We start from the raw sequence: 17,017 nt of genomic DNA on the forward strand, positions 1-17,017 counted from the left end.
CAATGTGTGTGAAATAGAGTCCTGGATATAACATATATATAGAGGGGGCGATCCACGAGAAGAGAGTGGAGGTATCATCGGCTTGAGGTGTCCATAGAATCGAAGAGAGGGATGATGTGTGTGTGTGTGCGCGCGCGCGATCGATAAAGAGTGACATAGAATTTGTGTGTGCCCACGTCAAAGATATAGAGTGGTTGGCCTACTGGAACGTGAGATGGGACATGTGCAGTTTGTCTCTGTGGCATGGATACCTACCTGCAGCGCTCGACTATCTGTGTGTGGTGGGGGAAGAGGGAGGCCCAATTAACTATAGAGGTACAATGGCTGGTATATGTGTGGAGGAGGAGAGAGGCCTACCTCATGTATTAAGGTGATCATTCTGCCTCATGTATTAAGGGAGATCGATCCGCATCCATGCATATGTGCAGGAGATGAATAAGGTTGGGAGAGAGACGGAGCTAGAGTGTTGGAGGGGTGGTAGTGGAGTTGCTTCTAACAAATGGTGGGATAGGCTTGCTAGACAAACGGAGGGCACACCCGCAATATCAATAAGAGAGGAGATGGCTGCTTGTTGTTTATGCACGTGCGTGTGAGAGACGGGTCAGGAGGCATGCACGAATGATGAGGGGGGGACAATGTGGCTGTGGTAAGCAGACGTAACTACATAGGAAGATCAATCGCCCTTGTAGGATAAAGGAGAGACATAACTTGTGAGGTACGTCGATCGATGGGGGGTACTTAAAGTCGATCTAGGTATATGTTGGGAGATCGATCGGTATACATGCATGTGTGTGTTAGAAGCAAATGAGGCACGAGGAGAAGGATAAGTAGAGAGAGGGATGCATGTAGGAGGTGGTACGAGAGGCATACTATATCGAGGGGGAGGAGTGTGCGAGTACGAGAACGATGAAAAGAGTGGTGGGAGTGAGGCATGGATGGTGACAAGAGAAGAGGGGAAGCTTGTGTTTGTGCTAGGCACACCTGGCTAGAGAAGCATATCGATCGATGTGTGCCATAAAGAAGGAGCTGGGGGGCCTACACACACCGTGGGTGAACGACCTAAAGTGAAAAGACGAATTTGCGTGATGGAGCTAGAGAATGCTGAGGGATGGTGAGAGGGATGCGGGCGTGTGCATGCACAAGAGAAAGTTAGCGCTAGCTACAAAGATAAGAGGGTTGTGTGGGTGTAAAACACAAATAGAGATCATATATACTTCATTATAAAAAGCGAATTCGGATATTTGAGTAATTTATCATAGTGTTTCAAACCGACGGATGTGTGAATATATATAACGGTGATACACATGGTGTGGTTATGAACATGGTATACTACATTTAATATATTTTATCTCTACTCTTATAAAAAACGGAGTTGTTGATGATGGTGTGCCTGCCATCCTGCATTATAGGCCGTCTGATTTATATCTGGCGGATAGCAAGGAAACTATGATGGTTGAAGTTGGCAACAATCATGATTGTAGATTCTTATTAAAATAGAGAAACAAATTCAAATTTAGTTTGAATTGCAGCGGTAGTATAGACATTTGGAATGCACTAAAATGTTGGTATGAGTAGGTTACATGCATTATACAGGAAGCAAAAAAATTTAATCGGACATAACATGGATTCATACTCCCTCCTTCCATCTATATAGGGCGTAATGAGATTTTTAAGACCGCCTTTGACTATTGACAAGATTAATAGTACATGACATGCACAACGTGAAAATTATATCATTAAAAGAACCTTTCACAGACGAATTTAACGGTGTGCTTTGTGTAAGTTGCATGTCATATATCGTTGCTCTAATATTTGGTCAAAGTTAGCATCGAAAAACGCATTAGCCCCTATATATATGGAAGGAGGGAGTAGCTTTGAATAGCATTTGTATAGTAAAACGAGGCAAGACTCTCTCTTTGTGTGGTGTGAATAGTTTTATTTTTTTGTTTTCTTTTTGGTTGAGGGAAGTGCGAATTGATTTGGTACGTACAAGTACAATATTACTACACGTTAGGCTTGTCCCTAAAATTCAACCCTCGTCTTGTTATATCCCGAAAATTCAGATATCGTGCTCCCAAAACTGGCGCCTTCACAACCCGCACCTTGCTATCCCGAAATTACAACGCGCACGAAAACTCCCTCCAGCTGCCAAATCCCGACACGCAAATCCCCCTTCTAACCCTGAGCCGAAAGGGCCGCTAGTTCAAATCGGTGGGGGGGGGGGTACTTTTGTAACACACCCTACATTTTGGACAAGCGCGTTCCTAAGTCATGCTTCACCCCCTCCCATCGCCCCCTTTTCGCCATTCAAAATCCCAGGCCGCCATAATCTCTCCACTCCAGCCGCAAAACTCCACCCTCCTCCGTCCGCCACATCACCACTGCCCAGCCGGAGCCTCTTCCCCGACGATGTCGTCCACCGCAATAGCTCGACGTCCCTCGTCCACCTCCCCGGATGAGGATCCGTCATCCATCTCGCCGTCCCGCCGGTTCAGCCGCCCCGTCCTCCACCTCCAAGGAGCTGCTCTGACGATCGCCTCGTCTATCGCGGCTACTCCATCCCCACAGCGCCGCCTTAACCTGCTCCACCGGAACCGCAGCATCCTCACCGACTCCTCGGACGAAGCCGAGGCCTACTCGGCACCACCAAAGAGGTTGTACACTCATCGCATCGACCTTCTCCTTAACTCGACCTCCCATCGACGACGGTGCTCCATCCCGCACCCCCATGGAGCGGCTACCTTGAAGCCGGCGCCGCGAGCGACATCTCCACGACGGCTCTCCCCCAGTGCGAGACCCCTTCGGCGGCGGCGGCCATACCAGCCGGATCTGTTGCTGCTGCTCCAGCTCTCGCTCGATCGCTCGCTCACCCAACTGCTGCTGCTGCTCTCCCCCTCGCTCGCGTTGCTGCTCTGCTTCGGTTAAGCCACACTTCAGTCGACTGAATCGACTTTTGGGTCAGTCAATTTTCAGGGGCTGGGGGGGCTCACCGGAGTTAAGGAAGAACCACCCGCAGCGAGGACGGGGGCTCCCCAGAGAGGTACCCCACTATCTATCTTAGGGTTCAGGGTGGGGGGACCTTAGGAGGGCTGGCCGGGGTGGCGGTGGCGAGTTGTTTCGGGGTGGCGAGGCGGCGCTGGGGCCGGCGGTTCGGCCGGTGGTGGCTGGCGGCTCAGGGGGGTGTAGGTTGAAGATGAACTGCAGGCCCTCCCTAAACTACATGTCAAGTGCCTCTCTGCTACCATTGCATTCCGTTTCGACAGTAGCATTCAGATTCCACAGTAAATTTCAGTTTCGACAGTTAAGTTCAGAGTCAACAGTTTTTACCTCATCTGTTGTAGTCAGGTGGTTTTTGGTGATGTTAATTTTACATCCATTTTACATCATCTATTGGAGATGCTATTAGAATCCCACTTGAGATTGACGATGTCTGTCTTGTGCTGCTTCAGCCTTGACGTCTTACGGCTCATCGGAGCTGCTCCAACGACAGAACGATCCATCACAACAGAGCAGTGCCCTGGACACCGTCTACAGATTCCTCAGATCTTCCTCCACACCTCCGACAGCCACCTCTGCCTCAACTGCTTCAGCGACCAACTCAATGATGCTGAGGTCGACATGGCTACGGCAAAGAGGTTATACACTTATTGCATCACTTATTACTATACATTCACGTCGATCCATTAGGGCTATTTTGGTTCAACGGAAAAACATCGATCCACTGGTTGTTACCATCACTCTAAATTTCGGCATGCTCTCCTTACATAATCTCACCATATTTTTTTCGTATGCATGTCAAATATTGTACACAGTCATGGTGAACATGTAGAGAAAAAGAGAAGAGTTTTGCGCGGCAATACAATGTCATGCAGACATCGCTCCATGATGGGTTCAGTGGCAAACCCTCCCCACCCATCTCCAGATTGTAATCCAGAGGAAGATATCTATTCTGAGGCGGATTCGGACGCCGCTAACCACTCCTATTTACCCCTCCAAGGTGTTTGCTCTACCTTGGCATGATGATGTTAGTCACATCATGCATACGTTGCCTTGCAGTGCCTACTTTTCACAGCATATATGCAATCTGCTTAGTTTAGACATGTTCTGTAATGCCACCTGTTTAGTTTCTATATCATATATGGGAATTATGCAGTCTCATGTCTTTTAGCCAGCCATAATATATGTGAAATGTGCAATGCCATCCTGTTTAACCAGGCATCATATATTTGAATGATATCTTGCCCATCCTTTTCTTCATTATATTTCCATTTGTCGACAATGTTTGTACATTAAACTACTCTTCCTATGAATCAGCCATTTGGGTGGGAGATGGAAAAATCTGGAGTGAAAACAAGGCCTTCAGAGCAGACAGTGCTACCTGTCGAAGCAGATCTCTTGTTGGGTCCTGATAGCTCCTCAGAGATGGATTCAGAGACATATGACCAGTCCTATTCCCCCACTGAGGTGCATGCTCTAACTTGGCACGGTTATACTGCTCATATCATGCATACGGTGTCTTGCATTGCATAGTTTAGACATCATATATACAATATTCAACACCATGTTCTTAGTTCAAACATCATATCGAATGCCCTCTGTTTAGCATATAAATCACATATGTGAACTAAATGATGCGATCCTGATTACTTAGATAACATGTAGGTGAATTATGTCATGCGATCCTGTTTAGTTATTCATCATATCTTTGAATTATATTATGCTATGCTATCTAGTTTAGATAGACATCATATATGTGAAATTATGTCATGCTATCCATTTTAGTTAAAAAATATACATGTCAACTATTTCATGCCCTCTTTTTTCCACACTATCTATTGCATATGTCTCTCATACAATGTCTGTACATTCAACTATGTTTCCTGTTTATCAGCCATTTGAATTGGAGCGGGTGATGCTAGTATCTAGCGGACTAAAAACACGGTCTTCAAATAAAACAGTGCTACCTCTTGGTGGAGATAGCACCCCGGTTGTACATGCACAAGAACCAGCCCTACCACACATAACCCAAACTCTCGCAGATTGTACCCCTACTACGATGGACAGAGAACCAGCTTCACCAAATCTAACCCCAACCCCAGCCGATAGTAACCCAGTTCCTGTTGACACAGCACCATTTCCACCATGGAGCTCCCAAACAAGAGCAGTTAGTAAGGAAGCTCCAGTGCCCAAAGGGCCAGTACTATCACGGCGAACCCCAACTCCACTAGTTAGTACACCTATTCCTGTGGAGGAAGCACAACCAGCTAGTCGTAGTTTAGCATCTATCGCATTTGATGTTGTTAAATCATATGTGCGTATCTTCCCATCTTGAAAATATTATACTGAAGATGAAGGAAAATGCCAGTTGCAGGTGTTTGTCCAGGAGTTATGTGTAAGTAATGTTATTCATGACAATTACTTTGCTTCGTCCCATACATCCTACCTCCATGATGATTACAATACATCAAATTTTCCCATTTTTCTCTATAGAGAAGGACCGATTTGGAAACTCAGGATGAGGTAACCTGTGCTAATACCTCTGCTACCTTCAAGAATGCTTGGTGGCAGTATCAGAATTACCTAAAGAAAACATACTTCACCGACAAAGAAACTCATCAAATTCCCTTACGTTCTCCTGAGACACATTTACTGGACGATGACTGGGAACGCCTTGTTCTGTACTGGTCCCGAACCAAGAATGTGGTAAGGTCTATGAGCTCATTTTCTATTTTTAAGTATTATATTCTTGCGTCTTACTCTACTCTGTTCATGTAGAACAAGTGCCTAAACCTGAAGAACAATTGTTCTAATTTAAGATTCCATTGCTACCATAGGACATAGATATAGGTTTGTTTGATGCTTTTATTATGTACTAGTACTTGGCAATAGAAGACTTGGTAGTTTAATCCTGTCCACCTTACTAATGAACTAGTTCACCGAAATGAGTTTCATATACTAGCACATGCTAAACTTGTTATGTGTCTGCTTATTTCTTCTTTTAGAATGCTGACAGAATATTGGGGAAAAGTGCCTTATTAAGCAACGGTAAAGGAAGTAATGCAGATAAGGTTCAGGATAGTGACACATCCTGTCTTGGTTTAGTGTTGGAGTTACTGGCCACTACCACTTGCACAAGCTATTCAAACTCACTGTCTGAATCAGTTCGGTTTCTTGAGTCTCAACTACAAGCTGAAAGACATCGATCAACTGTGATGCAATAAGAAGCGGAAGGACTGCGGAAGTCCCTAGAGCATTCAGATGCATACTTTCTGGTGCAACAACAAGCGTTGGAGGATTTTAGCGCCAAACAAGACAAAGCTAATCAGCTTGCTAAGCTTATTGCCAGCATGGCGGATACCCAGGATAACGTTTTTGAGCTCTTCTGAAGTTGTTTCATTTATGCTCTTGTTTTGCTGCCGCGTTTATTTGCACTGGTGGCCAATTTTGATGGCCAGTGTATATGATATGCTGCTTTGTTCCCTATATTTGCACCGGTGACGGACTTTGATGCCCAGTGAATATAATATCTTATATTTACTAATTGAAAGCACCATGCGAGCTTCCACGTTAATCATGCAAAACTAAGCTAATTGTCCATCGGATCTACATCTTAGGTATTTGTGGCCGTCCGATATCACGTCATCCTCAAGGAGTCCTCACCAATTATCCCACCTGCAAAGTCCTTGCGGAATTTACAAAAGAAAAACTGATATCGATCAGATGCATCACGTCAATCCTCAATGAGTCCTCACCTGATATCCCACCTGCAACTCCCCTTACCAGATTTGAAAAAAAAAATCGAAGACACAAAGTTGCCGTCCTATCTCATTCATGTGAACCCATAACCTAGATGCATATCAAAGAGAATTAGATGCCTCAAACGATGCCGCAGCCTCTGCTCTCCACGGCCTCTACTTCTCATCCATGTGTCTGCCCGCTCCAGAAGCCATGCACTACGCCCAGCCGCTGCTCCCCATGGCCTCTCCTCCATATGCCTCCCTGCTGCAAGCTTGCAACGGTTCCTGTATTTCCTTGCAACCTCTCTGTATTGTATAGGCTGTCAACAGCTAGGGCCTCTTAGATTAAAGCAGTCCCCAACCAAAACTACTGACAAGAAATATCTACCATCGCATTTGTCGGGTGCAGTTTTCTTGGCTCGCCAGCATGCAAATACGTCTTACATATAAGGTTAGGCAACTAGGCATTACCTGGCTATTTTTTCGCTCTCCTTGCCCAAGAGAAAAGCATGTCATTTTTTATATTTCTCTCTCTGGATGGTGCTGTGTGCTAAGGGAGTCTACACGTACATGTAAGTATTGTTAGTTTCATCTACATAATTAAATTAGCATATAGAATTTGATTAAGGCATCTATTAAACTATCTGATCAACACCCACTATTAACGATATATTTGATTTGCTGATGCAACGCAGATGTGCAAAGTCATGGCTATGCAAGATTCCATATATATGTGCAAACGCTGATGGAGTCGCTCTTTTGGTACGTACATGAGGCAATGGGGACTCACATTAGTCAGTTCGGCTACTAGCCTAATCAAGAAGCTACTTAAAATAGTTGCTAAAAGAAATATTTTTTTCTAGATTGCCAAAAGAAGTCATTAAGAATGGATATGTAGATATTGCGTATGTTGGAAAACAAAACTTTCTCACTTTGGTTTTAAAGTTGTAAGTTGTTACCCAAACAACGTGCTCCGAAAAGAAAAAGATCATACTGCGGGTAACAACTACTTAAAATCTCATGCAAATAATTATATATGTTTCATCAGTTATCTCTTAATGTATTTGCAGCCGGTCATAGAAAACAGAATATTAATTTAGATCTTAATTAAGGTTTTTTTAGTCGTACACAAACCCATTTGGACAAAATTTGTTTAGTTAAAAATTTGATGCAATGAATGATTTTTGTTTTAGGGATTTCAAAAGAGAGCTTCTACATAATTATGTATTACATGTACCTGATGATTCCTCGAAAGCGTGAAGAGTCAATGTCTGCTAACCTTGACTACAGATATTTGCAAAGTAATGCACAGGTACACAGTATACCATTATGTTCATTGTGGAAAATATTTTCACAATATATAGTTTCTTAATTTAAACTAGCATTTGCATTCAAAAAAACTTATCACAGATATATATTGAAGATAGGGCCAATGTCTGTAACACTATGCATATGCGGATGGAGAGTATTACTGGAGAAAAGAGTGCCATAAAAAGCAACGACAATAAGTGACCTATTCAAATTAAGTACGGGTGGGATATATAGATTGGTTTATAGGGCATCTTTCGATGTAACTTACATTGCGGTCATGCATGTATTACATATCTATATGATGTACATGTAGCACACAATGAGAAATAAATGTACATTGAGTTTCGATATAAAAAATTATTTATATATTTGTCTGCCAGAGAAAATGGCATATGTTATGTTCTGGATACAAGCAGATGTACTGAAACTAATATCCTGGTGTTAGACAGATGTTTAATTAAGTTGCAACCTTTAGATTATTAATAAAAATCAAGAGAAAAAGAAGTGTCACAATAGATACAACCATTGTCAAATAATCCTACAATTTTTTAAAATTCAAAAGAGTAAAATAATCACAAAGCATACATATTTATGCTTATTGAGAAACTTTTCCCTTTAATTTTTTTGAGGGGTTTCCTTTAATAATATAGTCATGTAAAACTTTATTCTTAAATTGCGTATATGCAGTTTAGTAACAATGCTATTTCTAGCCCGTGCAGTGGCACGGGTTGACGGCTAGTGTGTAATAGCCGTGATAGCCTAGCGTTAGTTGCTTGCTTATTTATTTCCTTGTTGTCTTGTTTATTTGTTTGCTTGTAGTCATTGCAGTTCTTTTTCCGTGGTTAACTAGTGGCTGCAATAACCTATTTTTAAAAAACTAGGCCACAATAACCATGGGCTAATATTTACTGTAGTGACACTGGGCCTCCTACAGGCCGTAGAAACAGTGGGCCTTCTACGGGCCGTAGAAATAGTAGACCTTCTACGGGCCGTATCATCAATGGGCCTTATACGGGACGTATGATCGATTGGCCAAACATGGGCCAATAACAGGCCGCATTATGGCCGTAACGGGCTAGAGTTGGAATCGTCCGTTCATGGGTCGACCGTAACGTGCCATCGTTAATAGGCCGTATTTGATGATGCTATGAAAACGGCCCAACGTATTAACGAACCACAAACGGGCCGACTATAACCACGGGTTGAATTTGGCCCACAAGCAGAAAATGACAGTAACGGGCCGTAAGTAAACGAATGCTAGAAATGAGCCCAAGAATAAGTGGGCTCTGAGAAGGCCGAAAGATAACATGGGCTAGAAACAGCCCAATGGAATAACGGGCCGTTAATGGGTATAAAGTGATACACTATTCATTACGGGTCAGTTTCACCACGGGCCGTTAATGGGTGTAAAGTGATACACTGTTCATTATGGGCCAGTTTCACCACGGGCCGTTAATAGGCCAAGAGTTACATAGGGCCTCATATGGGCCGAAAGACGTCATGGGCCATACATGGGCCAGAAGTGAAAACGGGCTGAAATCATATTGGATGACCCAAATGACGCTACTGGGCCTAATTCGGATAGAGCGTAACGGGACTTGGGTTAGCGGGCTGTAAATGGGCTATATGCGAACATGTCGTTAACAGGCTTTCCATGGGCCGGCCCGCCACCTTTTGACCAAGTCAAACGGGCCTGCCTTTTCATAGGAATGGGCCTCTGTTGGGCCGTGCCACGTGTCGACGTATCATATGCGCCTATCTGACCCACTGACGAGCTGACACATGTTTCGTCCGGCCAATAAGAATTTTACACGTGGAAATTTCCCATTGGTCGGGGGTTGTTAACGGGTTATCGGATCTAAAACCTGACCCATAGCTTAACGGTGTTCCGTTACGGTGGATGCCACGTGTCGGTCACCCTTGACAAAAGCACTTCTGTGACACACGATTTATCGTCATGGAAGTGGACACTTCCGTGATGATAATTTTGGTAATGTCATGGAACACCTCTACGACAACACATGTATGACTATCTTGATTCTGTCATAAATTTGTCATGGATGTACATGCATGACAAAAAACGCGACCTACTATGACAAACACGTATCATCACGGAAGTGTATTTTTTGTAGTTATGGCCCTGACCGTGAAAACCACCTCTGCCTGAACCGGCACCCAGGCCATGAAAGCCGCCTCCGCCTGAACCGCCGCCAGGACAGTGACTACCATCAAACGTGTTGGAATTTTTAAATGCCTTCATGATCGTACAGTCCTTCCACAGATGGGTAGCTGGCTTCTCCCGGGTGCCGTGTCTTGGACAAGGTTCATTCAGTAGTTGCTCGAGGATGGGACCTGACCCGCCTGACCGAGGGGGTTGCCTACCCTTGCGCCATTGGTTGTTTCCCTGTGCATTGGTGTTAGCCACAAACTCGTCAGCCTTACGTTTATTACCTCCTTGATTCACCAGGTTATGCTGGTGACCCTTGCCGTTGCCGTTCTTCTTTCCCTTCCCTGTTTTTTCTTCATCAGACACGGGATCCTTGGTACTGTCAGAATCATCATATTTGACCAGGGCCGCCATCAACTGGCCCATGTCATTGCAGTCACGCTTGAGCCGCCCCAACTTCTGCTTCAGAGGTTCAAAACAACAATTTTTCTCCAACATTAAGACTGCTGAGCCGGCATCCATCTTATCAGACGATTGTATTATCTCCTTGACCCGACGCACCCAATGGGTCGTGGACTCACCTTCCTCTTGCTTACAATTAGTTAGGTCCACGATTGACATAGGTTGTTTACATGTGTCCTTGAAGTTCTGAATGAACCGGGCTTTTAATTCCGCCCATGAGCCGATGGAATTGGGGGGGGGGGGGCAATCCTTTCAACCAAGTGCGAGCCATTCCATCCAACATCATAGTGAAATACTTAGCCATTGCTGCATCGCTGACTTCCAACAGCTCCATCGCCATCTCATAACTTTCAATCCAGGCCCCAGGCTACAAGTCGGACATGTAATTAGGCACCTTACGAGCCCCCTTGAAGTCTTTTGGCAAGCGCTTATTACGTATAGCTGGCACCAGGCAAGGGACACCTCCTGTTCTTGTGGCTACTCCTGCCTAAACAAAGGTTGTCGGATAAACCGGAAAAGCCTGATGAGCCGCCTGCTCAGCTGCTAGTTGAACTGCCCGCTCAGCCTCTTGACGGATCCTCTCCTGATCCGCCATGTTAAGGGCTCCACCCTGCGCCGGCTCAATCCTGCGCGGTTGGTTATGGCGTTGAGCATTGCTTGACATAGCGGCTGAGTCCATATGCCTGTTATAGCTCGGGCTCCGGCTTGGGCGAGGGGTTGAATGGATTCTGTCTCGACTGTAAGAGTACGCATCCTGCTGCGCCAGAGCCGTATGAAGAAGTTCTCTCACCCTTTGTGTTTTGATTGTTGTTGGAGAGTCGCCTTCCATCGGGAGAGCCGCCAAACAAGCCGACGCAGCAATGAGATTCTCCAAAGGATTGGAAAAGTGACCCGGTGGTATCGGTGTATAATGAGACGGAGCGGTATTCATACGAGGCGGTTCCATGGCCCGCGTTTGAACCGGTGCTCTGGGTGTCATGACCCGATTTGCCTTCGGTGGGTTACTTGGACCGGCCCCGGGTGTGTGGAAAAGGTTCCTAGGATCGAACGTCAGAGGTAGACGTGATTGAGTTTTCTGGTGCCTTCTCCTCATGACCTTGTTTGACGCATTCAGATCCACCGAGAGCCGGAAAGTCTCTGCTTGAAGCTGCTGAGCACGAGCGTCCAAAGCTGCCCGCTCCGCGGCCATCCTGACCTCTTCCACTGATAAATTTTCCTTGGCCTGTGCCATCTCTTCGCGTACCTGTGCCACCTCCGCGTCATGCTGAGCCTTATCCGCCGACGCCACCACAGCAGTCAACAGAGCCGTCAACTTATCCATGAGGTCCATCAGCATTCGAGACGGGGGCGCGCGGGGTCTCCTGACCCAGCTGCTGCCGACCCGGTGGTTATTGCTGCCGCAGCCGTAGAGTTCTGCCCGGGTTGAGTGCCAGCCATGAAAACTCCGGCTCGAGTCGGCGGCTCAAAGAGGTCCGGAATACTGCTGCCATCAGAATAACCCCCAAGCACGCCATCTTGTAGCTGATACAAAGAATCTGTCTCGCCTAAGGACGACTCACCGTCGGAACAGATGGCTGTCTCACCGCCATCCATGGATTCTTTAGAAAACTCCCCTCCATGGATGCAACCCACGAAGGCACGCTTCACGGTGGGTTGGGCCTGGGTGGACCTCACGTGCTGAGCCGTCTCGATGATGTTGGTGCAGACGTCCGGCTCAGGGCCCGATTGAAGGAAATATGCCCTAGAGGCAATAATAAAGTTATTATTTATTTCCTTATATCATGATAAATGTTTATTATTCATGCTAGAATTATATTAACCGGAAACATAATACATGTGTGAATACATAGACAAACAGAGTGTCACTAGTATGCCTCTACTTGACTAGCTCGTTGATCAAAGATGGTTATGTTTCCTAACCATAGACATGAGTTGTCATTTGATTAACGGGATCACATCATTAGGAGAATGGTGTGATTGACTTGACCCATTCCGTTAGCTTAGCACTTGATCGTTTAGTTTGTTGCTATTGCTTTCTTCATGACTTATACATGTTCCTATGACTATGAGATTATGCAACTCCCGTTTACCGGAGGAACACTTTGTGTGCCACCAAACATCACAACCTAACTGGGTGATTATAAAGGTGCTCTACAGGTGTTTCCGAAGGTACTTGTTGGGTTGGCATATTTCAAGATTATGATTTGTCACTCCGATTATTGGATAGGTATCTCTGGGCCCACTCGGTAATGCACATCACTATAAGCCTTGCAAGCATTGCAACTAATGAGTTAGTTGCGGGATGATGTATTACGGAACGAGTAAAGAGACTTGCCGGTAACGATATTGAACTAGGTATTGAGATACCGACGATCGAATCTCGGGCAAGTAACATACCGATGACAAAGGGAACAACGTATGTTGTTATGCGGTTTGACCGATAAAGATCTTTGTTGAATATGTGGGAGCCAATATGAGCATCCAGGTTCCGCTATTGGTTATTGACTAGAGACGTGTCTCGGTCATGTCTACATAGTTCTCGAACCCGTAGGGTCCGCATGCTTAACATTACGATGACAGTTATATTATGAGTTTATATGTTTTGATGTACCGAAGGTTGTTCGGAGTCCCAGATGTGATCACGGACATGACGAGGAGTTTCGAAATGGTCGATACATGAAGATTGATATATTGGAAGCCTATGTTTTGATATCGGAAGTGTTACGGGTGAAATCGGGATTTTACCGGAGTACCGGGAGGTTACCGGAACCCCCCGGGGACTTAATGGGCCTTAGTGGTCCTTGGTGGAAGAGAGAGGAGGCGGCCAGGGCAAGGGCCGCGCCCCCTCCCCCCTAGTCCGAATAGGACAAGGAGAGGGGGCGACGCCCCCTTCCTTCTTCTTCTCCACCTCTTTCCCCTCTCTCTCCTAGTCTAACAAGTAAAAGGGGGGAGTACTACTCCCGGTAGGAGTAGGACTCCTCCTGGCGCGCCCTCTCCCTTGGCCGGCTGCACCCCCTTGCTCCTTTATATACGGGGGCAGGAGGGCACCCCAGACACACAACAATTGATCTGTTTGATCTTTTAGCCGTGTACAGTGCCCCCCTCCACCATAGACCACCTCGATAATACTGTAGCGGTGCTTAGGCGAAGCCCTGCACTGGTAGAACATCAACATCGTCACCATGTCGTCGTGCTGACGAAACTCTCCCTCAACACTCGGCTGGATCGGTGTTCGAGGGACGTCATCGGGCTGAACGTGTGCTGAACTCGGATGTGCCGTGCGTTTGGTACTTGATCGGTCGAATCGTGAAGACGTACGACTACATCAACCGCGTTGTGCTAACGCTTCCGCTTTCGGTCTACGAGGGTACGTGGACAACACTCTCCCCTCTGGTTGCTATGCATCACCATGATCTTGCATGTGCGTAGGAATTTTTTTGAAATTACTACGTTCCCCAACAGTGGCATCCGAGCCAGGTTTTATGCGTAGATGTCTTATGCACTAGTAGAACACAAGTGAATTGTGGGCGATATAAGTCATACTGCTTACCAGCATGTCATACTTTGGTTCGGCGATATTGTTGGATGGAGCGGCCCGGACCGACATTACGCATACGCTTACGCGAGACTGGTTCTACCGACGTGCTTTGCACACAGGTGGCTGTCGGGTGTCAGTTTCTCCAACTTTAGTTGAACTGAATGTGGCTATGTCCGGTCCTTGCTAAGGTTAAAACATCATCAACTTGACAAACTATCATTGTGGTTTTGATGCGTAGGTAAGAACGGTTCTTGCTAAAGCCCGTAGCAGCCACGTAAAAGTTGCAACAACAAAGTAGAGGACATCTAACTTGTTTTTGCAGGGCATGTTGTGATGTGATATGGTCAAGAAATGATGCTAAATTTTATTGTATGAGATGATCATGTTTCGTAACCGAGTTATCGGCAACTGGCATGAGCCATATGGTTGTCGCTTTATTGTATGCAATGCAATTGCCCTGTAATGCTTTACTTTATCACTAAGCGGCAGCGATAGTCGTAGAAGCATAAGATTGGCGAGATGACAACGATGCTACGATGGAGACCAAGGTGTCGCGCCGGTGACGATGGTGATCATGACGGTGCTTCGGAGATGGCGATCACAAGCACAAGATGATGATGGCCATATCATATCACTTATATTGATTGCATGTGATGTTTATCTTTTATGCATCTTATCTTGCTTTGATTGACGGTAGCATTATAAGATGATCTCTCACTAAATTTCAAGATAATAGTGTTCTCCCTGAGTATGCACCGTTGCCAAAGTTCGTCGTGCCCAGACACCACGTGATGATCGGGTGTGATAAGCTCTACGTCCATCTACAACGGGTGCAAGCCATTTTTGCACACGCAGAATACTCGGGTTAAACTTGACGAGCCTAGCATATGCATATATGGCCTCGGAACACTAAGAACGAAAGGTCGAGCGTGAATCATATAGTAGATATGATCAACATAGTGATGTTCACCATTGAAAGCTACTCCATTTCACGTGATGATCGGTTATGGTTTAGTTGATTTGGATCACGTGATCACTTAGAGGATTAGAGGGATGTCTTTCTAAGTGGGAGTTCTTAAGTAATATGATTAACTGAACTTAAATTTATCATGAACTTAGTACCTGATAGTATCTTGCTTATCTATGTTGTAGATCAATAGCTCGTGTTTAGCTCTCCTGTTTTATTTTTGATATGTTCCTAGAGAAAACTAAGTTGAAAGATATTAGTAGCAATGATGCGGATTGGATCCGTGATCTGAGGTTTATCCTCATTGCTGCACAGAATAATTATGTCCCTGATGCACCGCTAGGTGACAAACCTATTGCAGGAGCAGATACAGATGTTATGAACGTTTGGCTAGCTCAATATGATGACTACTTGATAGTTTAGTGCACCATGCTTAAACGTCTTAGAATCGGGACTTCAAAGACGTTTTGAATGTCATGGACCATATGAGATGTTCCAGGAGTTGAAGTTAATATTTCAAGCAAATACCCGAGTTGAGAGATATGAAGTCTCCAACAAGTTCTATAGCTAAAAGATGGAGGAAAATAGCTCAAGCAGTGAGCATGTGCTCAGATTGTCTGGGTACTACAATCGCTTGAATCAAGTGGGAGTTAATCTTCCAGATAAAATAGTGATTGACAGAATTCTCTAGTCACCATCACCAAGTTAGTAGAACTTCGTGATGAACTATAATATGCAAGGGATAACGAAAACGATTCCCAAGCTCTTCGTGATGCTGAAATCGACGAAGGTAGAAATCAAGAAAAGCATCAAGTGTTGATGGTAAACAAAACCACTAGTTTCAAGTAAAGGGACAAAGGGAAGTGTTGGGGATATTAGTGCTGGGCGTAAACCGGCCTATCTGGGCCGGGTCAACTTCATCAGTAGTTCCAGAAGTGATAAAGCCCAAGAAGGCAGATGAGGGCCTAAGGCCCGTAGTCGGTTCAAGACTTGTAGCTGTAAACCAAAATTTGTATATAAACTTGTATTGTAAGTTAGGAATAAAGAGAGACCAACCCAGATACGAATATCGACCGGTGTTGGGACTCTGTGAACCGACGGGTGTCACCCGTGTATATAAGGGGACGACCCGGCGGCGGTTCAGGGACAACAGACAACAACTCGAGACATAGGCGAAGCTTGTTTGCTCCCTAGTCATCGAAACCCCAGCAATTCCATCACAACTAGACGTAGGCTTTTACCATCATTGAAGGGGCCGAACTAGTATAAACTCACTTGCGTCCCTGTGTCCGCTTTAACCCCTTCAAGCTAACCCGTCGCGATGGCTCCACGACTAAGTCCTTTCTCTAGGACATCTGCCATGAAAAAACCATGACAGCTGGCGCCCACCGTGGGGCTATCGCACAATGGTTTCCGGTTCTTTGAGGGCCGCTTTGAAGGACTTGAGGGCTACGCTGTAGGCCGGATGACTAAGAGTCGTCGCGGCAAGCTCTACATCAACGACGCAGGCTGGGGCCCCAAGGCCGGCTCAATTGAGTACGGGTACCGGGTCCCCTTTGGTAGCATTCACGTTTTCATTGGCAAGATCGGTGAACCGGGCCCTGAGCCGGACATCTGCATCGACCTCGTCGAGATGGCTCAGCGGCGCGATCCGCCCGGGTTAAACCGGCCATGAAGCGTGCCTTCGTGGGAGTCATCCATGGAGGAAGTTATGAGGACGGATCGGAATTTCGCGGTGCGACCGTTGTTTGTTCCGGTGACGAGTCTTCGACCGGAGAAACCGAATCTCTTTATCAGCTACAAGATGGCCAGATTGGGGGCTGTTTCGATGGCGA

Source organism: Triticum dicoccoides, chromosome 3A (genome assembly GCF_002162155.2).
Source record: "Triticum dicoccoides isolate Atlit2015 ecotype Zavitan chromosome 3A, WEW_v2.0, whole genome shotgun sequence".
In the NCBI taxonomy this organism is placed as follows: Eukaryota; Viridiplantae; Streptophyta; class Magnoliopsida; order Poales; family Poaceae; genus Triticum; species Triticum dicoccoides.